General features: G+C 39.5%; 1 long non-coding RNA gene across 1 annotated transcript; it reads left to right on the plus strand.

Moving 5' to 3' along the window:
• Window positions 1-1,759: 1,759 nt before the first annotated feature.
• On the plus strand, window positions 1,760-5,133 carry LOC118411447. The gene is made up of 3 exons (XR_004830668.1): window positions 1,760-1,988; window positions 3,163-3,294; window positions 4,018-5,133. It is a non-coding gene; the product is annotated as an uncharacterized LOC118411447 (long non-coding RNA).
• Window positions 5,134-9,078: the final 3,945 nt, after the last annotated feature.

Consider the following 9,078-nt stretch of genomic DNA (forward strand, 5'->3'; position numbering starts at 1 on the left):
GATTGACGATTTGTAGTCAATCGGCACAAGGAAGAAATACCGATCTAATTGGTGTGCTAGTGCCTGAGGGTCAATTTGTAGTATTGGATAAAAGATATCGCTTTAGTTAAGTTACTGGATAAGATTCTATATATACTATACAGATTCTTCCATCTAGATTATGTGATGCATGAAAACGGATTCTGTTGTTTTGTTTAATTTTTTTTTATTCTGTCAACAATTACTGGGGTCACTGGAGCCAGCGACAGGTCATGTTTTATCTGTTCTTGTTACTGATAGAGTTTCACACTTTGTTTGCTTCATGATCAGGAGTAGTAAAAGTTAATGGTGAACAGTGAGCATCACGGACATGGTAAAACATAGCACTGCCTCTGTCTAGAGTTCCTCCTCTGAGCATGCCGTAATTCAGAGGCTGTCGGGTCATGCCCGACACACGACGAAGTTTCGCAACTAAGACCGATGATTCCCGACCGCCTTGCTTTAAAGGGTCACTGGGCAAAATGTAGCATTTCTAGTTTGATTATTGTGACATACGCCCGGGGCTCAGTTTGTCCTCCAATACCTACAGATTACGTTCTCACTTGTCCTGATGAGGTTAAAACCTTTTTTATGCGATGGTGAACTTAAGAACTTTCATTTTCTTAGAACTAACAACAAATAAAACATCATGTTAGAGACAGTGTGACCAAGCACGTCATGATTCTGAGATTCCGTGACCGCCTTACTTTAAAGGGTAACTGGGTAAAATGTAGCATTGCAGGTTTGGCATACGCCGCGGGCTCAGTTTGTCCTTCAATACCAAAAGATGAAAGATTATGTTATATCATTAAAATCACTTGTGCGGATGAGGTTAAAACCTTTTTAATGTAGTATTGGTTTTCTCTTTGTAACGATGAAAGTAGAAAATGTACACGGTTAGTGCAGTTTGATTTTGACTCTTACCAACAACGTACCTGTCCTGACCTCTGATAACCCGTGTGTAGAGACGACCGGTTTTACAGACGTGGTGTGTACAGACTTGTTACAGTCGCGCTGGAGTGTGTGTTTATACAGAAATCACTGATGCATGAAATACCCAAAATGCAACTTAAATGTCCTTATATCTCAAGGTACAGTAAAAATACGTGTAAGACCAGTGACGTGAGCAAGCAGAAAACAGACCAGCGCGATTTGGGGACAAGAATGTGTCGGAATTTCTTTGTTCGATGATTTCCATTTGGGTAGTCTATATTCAATCTTAGAGGAGGCATCCGGCCTATCCCACAATACATTGCGGTTTCCGGTCTACGCCAGATATATACGTTGGACCGGAAGTTCTAGTTCATTCGAAACTATGTCGGCGCCTCAGACGGATGGGAAAGCGGTGTCTCCCGGCTTTTCGTCCTGTAAGCATAATAATATAAATAATAAAGACAGCTAATGTTCTATGAGGCCGATAATGTGTATGAAACATATGGAATTCCAGATAAGGATAGAGACATAGTAACCTTAGCGGGAATGAGGGAAAATCATAAAGAGCGGATTAACTCAGCATTGTACCAGACACTTTCAGTACATCGAGCGGACAAACAGGTTCAGTCAATCATTCTCTTGCTGATATCATGCACGAGTAAGCACCCTGGGAATAAAACCACGTGAAACCAGATCACAAGCACCTTGAACCGGAAGCAGAATGAACCGGAAGTATATAGCACCTTGAGTCTACGTCTAGCGCAACACAGTAGACGGAACCAGCCTCACGGAAAACAGGGATATCAAAATAGTTTGTCAGTTTGTACCGTATCGATAAGTCGCTATTCCTGACATGGGAATGCTTACAAGCTGATATTGTGTCTGCCAACCTGCGGTGCGGCCGATTTTCTCTGGTAGCTTCAAATTGACAGCGATAATCCCGGGGCTGCCGGCAAACAACACAAGTGCCAGCGCAAGGTCACCAAAAATTCCCCGCACCAAAGCTGCTTGGAGTGGCCAGACGTTGTGTGGCAAAGGTGAGTCTCTACCATCTATCGTTGCACAATTTTGTGTCTCTGGCATCCTTTGTAAACTCAACCTCCTTGGTAAACTATTTTCTCCGTATTTTCTTACAAACAGTCGCCGTATCGGGCGAACGTAAGTTGTTGGGGGGAGGGGGGCAAAGCTTGTTTTGTGCGGAGGAGACATGAACCGCAAATACCATGACGTTTTTAACAAAACCAACGTAGAATTTCAATATTAGAACATATGTTTCAATTTTGATTGTATTAAAAATCTGGGAGGGGCGACAAAATTGTGCTACAAATCTGTTTCAGGGCTCAAAATACCACCTACATAATTATGCATGTTAGTGCAGGTAAAATTGGAGTTTTTTCAGGTATTTCTGGTGTCTACCTGCACCTATATTAAAATTGCACTGGTCCATATACTAGGTTTTATACATAAATGTCCTGGAGATGTAGGTGGATTTGATTGTTATTAGCTCAGCATTGACTGTTACCACCTATTAAGTATATATTAAAAAAATGGTTCCTGAACAATTTTAGTATGATCCATACTTTCAAAATTCAGAATGGTGCAGGTTAAATTTGTCTGGTGTAGGTAATTTTCAGTGTTACCTGCACCAGTGCAGGTATGCAGAAAAAAGTATTTCGAGCCCTGGTTTTAGATCCAGCGTCGTGTGTACACTGCTGTGCTAATTTTTAGCAGGGCCAATACTTAAAATCAGTCAAGTCTAATTTTCCTGCTTGTAATGATATGGACAATAGTAAACCGTTACAGTAATGTCCTGATCTTATGATCAGTTAGGCCTGGATGATGTATGCATGGGCTGGCATTTTTGCTGGAAACCTTTACAGTTACAAGGTTGGCAATGTAAATGTAAATGTAAAATTTTCCTGCAAAAATGCCAACCCATTCATACGTCATCCAGGTACATAACAGTGCTGTTCAAGTACCGCAAACCGACCATGCAAAATGGCTTTGAGCCTTTTGGCATAATCAGTTGCGTACTTGGTTTTGTGAGTTTGGCTGCCCGGCTCCAGTGCGATAGGTCGCAGATTCGAATCCCGGGGTTGAGCTTGCGGTAAAAACTGTTCTACTCGCCTCTAGCGTTTCACAGGACTAATCATGATTAGTGTGCCTATTGTCATTTCTGTGTCATGGATTCAATCTTATCCCTCAATACAGTGGTTCGACGATGGCGGTGAATTCTAAAGCACATCTTAGAGATGGGAGTGGGAAGGTATCACACCTTCGTCAGTTGACCCCCATCAACCACTGCAGACAGCCTTGATGACTTGGACTACAGTGATGAAGACAGTGAGTTGTGAAGCAGTAACATGTTAAAGATTATGCCACAGAATAATAATAAAAATATGTGGTGATTGCAGTCTTTCAGTAGTATATATGACAGTCTAATACACTTTATGGAAAATGTAAGATGTTGCAACTGTAATACTGTATATACACGGTACACCGTATGGAAAACTCAAGACGGTGATATCTAAAGCCTTAGTAAAGGAAGTTGCAACTGTAATACTATATGAACACTGTGGAAAACCCAAGACAGTGATACCTTGTTATAAAAGGAAGTTGCAACGTGATACACATTCACTGTGCAAAAATCAAGACAGTGAAACCAAGAAGATGTTGCAACATAACTCTATTGTCTATTAGTATATACTAGTGATATAGTAGTAATTGTGGTACAACATGTTGTATCTGTCATAATTTACAGAGAAGACAAATCACTATTATACACATTGTTTTTGTCATCTGCTCCCCACTTGCCTTTCTTCACAACTACTATTGAAGCTCCAAACCCATTCTGTACAGGGTGTAGTTCAAACTTGGGTGTAGATGGTAATGTAACAGATACGATTTCTTCTCTCTTCATCATCTCAACAGGCATGTAACCAATAATTTTCCAGTGGTTTACCAAGGCATCGATTTTAATAGCATTTCTGTCCTAATGGTTGTCCGGTTCAAAGTCCAATCTAACTGGAACAGGCCTCATGTTGACTAACATTTTGTCTTTTACAGCTGCAAGAGTGTCTTGGTATTTCCTTTCTCGTGTCAAGCCGCGCTGTTCAATGGTGGCTGCCTCCAATTCTTCATCATCATCACTGTCTTCACTCTCTACTGGAGATGGATGGGAAGTGGCTGATGCAGGAGTGAGGGAGCCACTAGCTGGGCAGCAATATGGACAGTCTCCATAATCCAGCACCGGCATGTTCTCAGGGGTATGGATGCCAGACTGACTAAGAGTTGGCACAGTCAGTGGGACTTTTGTGATGTGCTCCCATTCCCATATGCATATTGCAGTTGTTACGGCACTGCAGGAGAACTTCCGTGTTTGATATCTTAACTTCTGGACATGCTATATGGCTATCCTTTTCAAGTAGTGTATTTGGTATATCTTATAAGTAATTGGTGAAGTGTTGATCCCCTAGTGGCTTCTTTTGGAACTACAGGGGCCAATTTAGTGTTGATAGCTTACATTATATATGTTATATCAGAAAAATGTGACTTGCTCAATATTACTGTCCCATTGAGGTAGCCAGAGAAATATGGATTTCTTTTGTCAGGAATAGCCTTCTTGACACAGTACAAACTGACAATGTTGCAGCACAAAAATTAACATTCCTGTGCAAGTGGGTCAAGGTATGTATATTTTGTATACTGAAACATAGAGGGTTTGTCTTGTAAATATGTTTCTTGTACATTGCAACATACAGTATTACAGGTGTAACATCTTACTTGAGCTTTCCGTACAGTATATAGATTTTGATACAAATACAGTTGAAAGCAACCAATTCATATTGTACTGTTGAACAACCGTTAAACATATACTGTGTTACCGTCAATCACAATATTTACATAAAATCTCAAGAATATGAAGCAACAGAGAAAACTGTACTGAATGATTGCAACCCCTACATGTCATAGTGTGGCATAGCTTTAAATATACTACTGTGTTGTACCAATAAACGACGAACATGAGATGTAAAAGCCTCTGTAAATACAACATGTCTATCTTAACTAGAACCACTGATACACATACACTTGTCAGTCTCCAACTGTTGTTGGGGATAAGTGTATGGAAACAACCTACATTGAAAAGTGCACTTGATTGTATTACGACAATAAATAATTGAAGTCATTCTGTGAAATTGTCTTCATTTTATTATTTATTTGTCAAAAAACAGAACTTGTTACACAACACCGCTTAAAGTCTTCACACCACCCAAAGTAGAAAGAAGGTTGAAAACAATGTGCATAGTTTTGCGTATATTGTTCAAGAAAACAAGGGGTACTTGTATGTTTGTGTATATATCAAAATATGTACACACGTGTCGAGTTCAAAATATAAGAATTGTTCAGTAGATGTGAATGTGCGCCTGTATTCACTGGTGGCACACCCACTGCAAATTTGTGGAATCTCTGCTCTATCCATATATTCCATAATTAAAATCTGCATACATAAACATTGGTATATCCATACATTAGTCACTATATAGATACTATGGGATCTCTGAGTTAGAACTAGTGGCATCTGTACAGCTGTCTTCTGGCTGTGTGGACGTGGACATCTCAACAAGGGGATATCATTTACGTGTTGTTCTCCTATATGGGCCCGGGTTGAAAAGAGCACAAAAATACGGAAGACCGTGTTGTCTATGGCTAAGCTGTCACAAAACCGGCCAGACATAACCTAAAATGTGCAACATGTAACTGAAAATCACAAAAAAATAGTAATTTATTAAAGCTACGTGCCAGGGAGACATCAACGCCGACAGTGAACAACCGTGTAGATATCGTTTACACAACGCAGCCATAGCCCCCCTCCCCCATTATCTCAAATTTCTCAGCAAAATGTGGGGACCTTAGATTATCACGGCACCCAACGCAAGCTAAGACATCATAGTACATGTTAAACATACTGAAAACCTAAGGTCCCCACGATTTTTAGTAACCGAGGCGAAGATTCCGTCCGGGAGCGTCATGAAATGAGCAAATATCTTGATGTTTACGTAACGCTGTTCGAAGATAAAATGCCCAATTCTAACGTATAAAATACATGTTGCCTCCAAAGGAACACATAAATAGAATATTCATTGCCTCTACGAAGACACTAAAAAACAATAGGCCCCTAAAAATGCACAGCCACGGAGCAGAAAGCCCTAAAAGTGGGCAAGACTGGAAATCACCTTCAGCTACACATGACACACAACCGGAAGTCAGGGGTCAAAGGTTAAATTGCATTCTGGGTAACCCCGGATGCCTCCTCTGATTCAATCTGTCAAAAATGTTGTCACTTAGAAAGCAAGCGCATTTGGGTATGTTTAGAGGCGGAAAATGCATTCTAGACATCAAAACTTCAAGCATTTGTTAATCAAGCGACCATACCCGACGGAAAACGAGTAGATACCGCCTGGGACTTGCCTGGGGCTCAGTTTGTCCTACATTATGTATTGATAAAAATCATAATCTCTATATCCAAAAATCTACATCTACATCCTCATATTTTGTACATCTTGCATAAATGTGATGTTAGTTTGTTCCTTGCACCGCTGAAAAAAAGAAAATCTAAAATCTGCAAATATTATCATGTAGTTTAGGTTTGACTCCTGTCAACAACAGGATCCTAGGAGCTGCCCTGACTTGTGCACCCTGGGGTCAGGGCGGCCTGTTTTAAACACGCAGTGTACAAAACTGGTCGTGTTTATACAGAAGTCACTAATGCCCAAAACATATCTTAGCAAAAGTACACGACGTGAACAAAGACCTCTATGGTTGGGGCGAGTCATTGTCACCATTTCCCTATTCATTCTTATTTGCATGTCTTTGTAGTCGATTCTTTTTCCAGCACAGAAAAGGTGCCAGTTTCTCTTGAACATCTTCGTTTGCTAACCATGACTGTGGCTACTTGACGAAGATCAGAGACCGCCAGCACACGCTCGACAGACGACGAGTACAGACCGGAGTTAGGCAAATGGGACCTACTATTTCCGACCAGCATGCTTGACAAAGTCGCTAGGAAGGCGGAATATAGCAACACGTTTGCCTAACTAGACAATAGTTGTAACCAAGTTAGGACCCATTTCTACCAATGTGTTTATATCGTGTGTTTAATGCAGGACATTCTCTCACAAGTAACAGATGCTGAACAGATTACAAAACAGGGAAACATCATTTACTGTTGTAAGACACTAGTTCAATGTGACCTCAGGCAGGAGTGACCTGTAAAGACATAGAATCCTTACAAAAGAGGTTCGTGTTCTTCATGATGAAGCTAAGCTATTTAAACTCCACAGCATTTATCAGATAGATGTGCAAAAGTTAGGTGCGACGGGTCGTTCGGTGTAATATAACCAGCTGCTGCCGCACCGCGTGCCTGCGAAGCTGGTGTGTTACGCCGATCGGCGGTTATACCGGCTATATAGATACAGATATTATAACCTACCACATTTCTTTTGTTTTTTGTATGTTTTTTGTATGAAGGTCGAAATTGAAATTCTAAAAGAAAAAAAAGGAAAAAGAAGGCAACTTGGAATCGCTTCATTGAAATACAACAGGTGGTAGTGTATTAGGGATACCAGTCAGATCGGACATTTAGGTTTTTTTTAGAAACTTGCAATTTATTCCAAAGAAGCAATAGAATCCAACGCCACCAATAATTGTACGATAATTATAGATGTATGGATCATGTACCGACTAACACCAAATGTGTACAAATATTTGGATTAAAACATATACCATTAATTATTGTTATATTGAGCCCTAACATACGAACAGAACATACTAAACAAAATGCAAATTCCAGTTGGTAAAAAGAGACAGAAAAATGCCTACAAATAAAGATCTAGTCAAGTACCGTATAGTTAAGTGCAAATGTAATAGCAGTAACGTTATAGACGTAAAGGCAGCATTTGAAAATGTATAGTGGGTTTGAGACAATCTCACAGTATATATGGACAGTAAAACTATACTAAGCATAACAGTTTCAAACAGACATATATCCTATTATAGAATAATTCTCACCTTCAAGTTAAGACACATTATACATTAGAAGAAGATAAGAAAGTAGCATGAAGCTACACATTTTTTTTAATCTAATGGTAAAACTTTGTCGACGTATTTAACTCATAAAGGCACTATTCCTTTTCTAAAAAAAAATACAGTAAGTTTTATAATCTGCCAAATACAGTGGGAAACTATTGCCACCAGACTATTCAATAAGTACTTGAATTTGAATGTAAATATTCCATACTTTCTACAATCGGCATAGAATTGCATCTTTCACATTGTCATTTGAAACCTTTGATACTTGTAGAAACTCTGATGTTTAGTGATAACTATTAGATTACAGAGAGAAACACACATTACAAGACTCCGCTACTATGACGCCCAATATATGTATTAACTAATAATAACCTCACTATCTTCTGCCCACTTCCTAAATAGGTAGGAGAATTTTAGCAATAAAGGCTATTCCAGTGCCTTAAAGACTTAATCAAAGGAAAACTACTCGCTTATAAGAATACATATAGGCTGGAAATTGTCTTATTCTCAATGATAAGATAACAAGCGTCAGAACACCGTGCTGGAAATGAAGCCTGATTATAGCAATTATCTATGTCAGGTTGTTCTGTAAACACGCAAAACAGCTGACTCCGCTATATTACCATGGCGGCTTAATCTCTCCCCTTTGTAGATAGCATCACGTTCCTTTGTAACTTTTCTTTAAATATTAACATGAAATATCCTAACAATCCATTGCGAAAACAACAAATGCTAGTGAACCGAAACATCAATCTGCTGAAGCACTTTTGTTTAGCCGTTAAATGCATGAATATGTATCAAGTTATTAAAATCTACTTTTCCTTAAAGGTATTATCACTGTTCATAAAAAGTGATATGCCAGACATGAGTGTAGCAAGATTCCGCAGAAAATGTTCCAAGTTGCTCTGGTTATGGTCTGATTTTCATAGACACAGATTTAAGAGAGTAGTCGTAGCCTTTCCAATGGTTCCACATCACACCTTGCCAGTCTGAACAGGAGATCCCACAGTTGCCCAGGTAACGCCCGTTGAGGCCGGA

Source organism: Branchiostoma floridae, chromosome 3 (assembly GCF_000003815.2).
Source record: "Branchiostoma floridae strain S238N-H82 chromosome 3, Bfl_VNyyK, whole genome shotgun sequence".
Lineage (NCBI taxonomy): Eukaryota > Metazoa > Chordata > Leptocardii > Amphioxiformes > Branchiostomatidae > Branchiostoma > Branchiostoma floridae.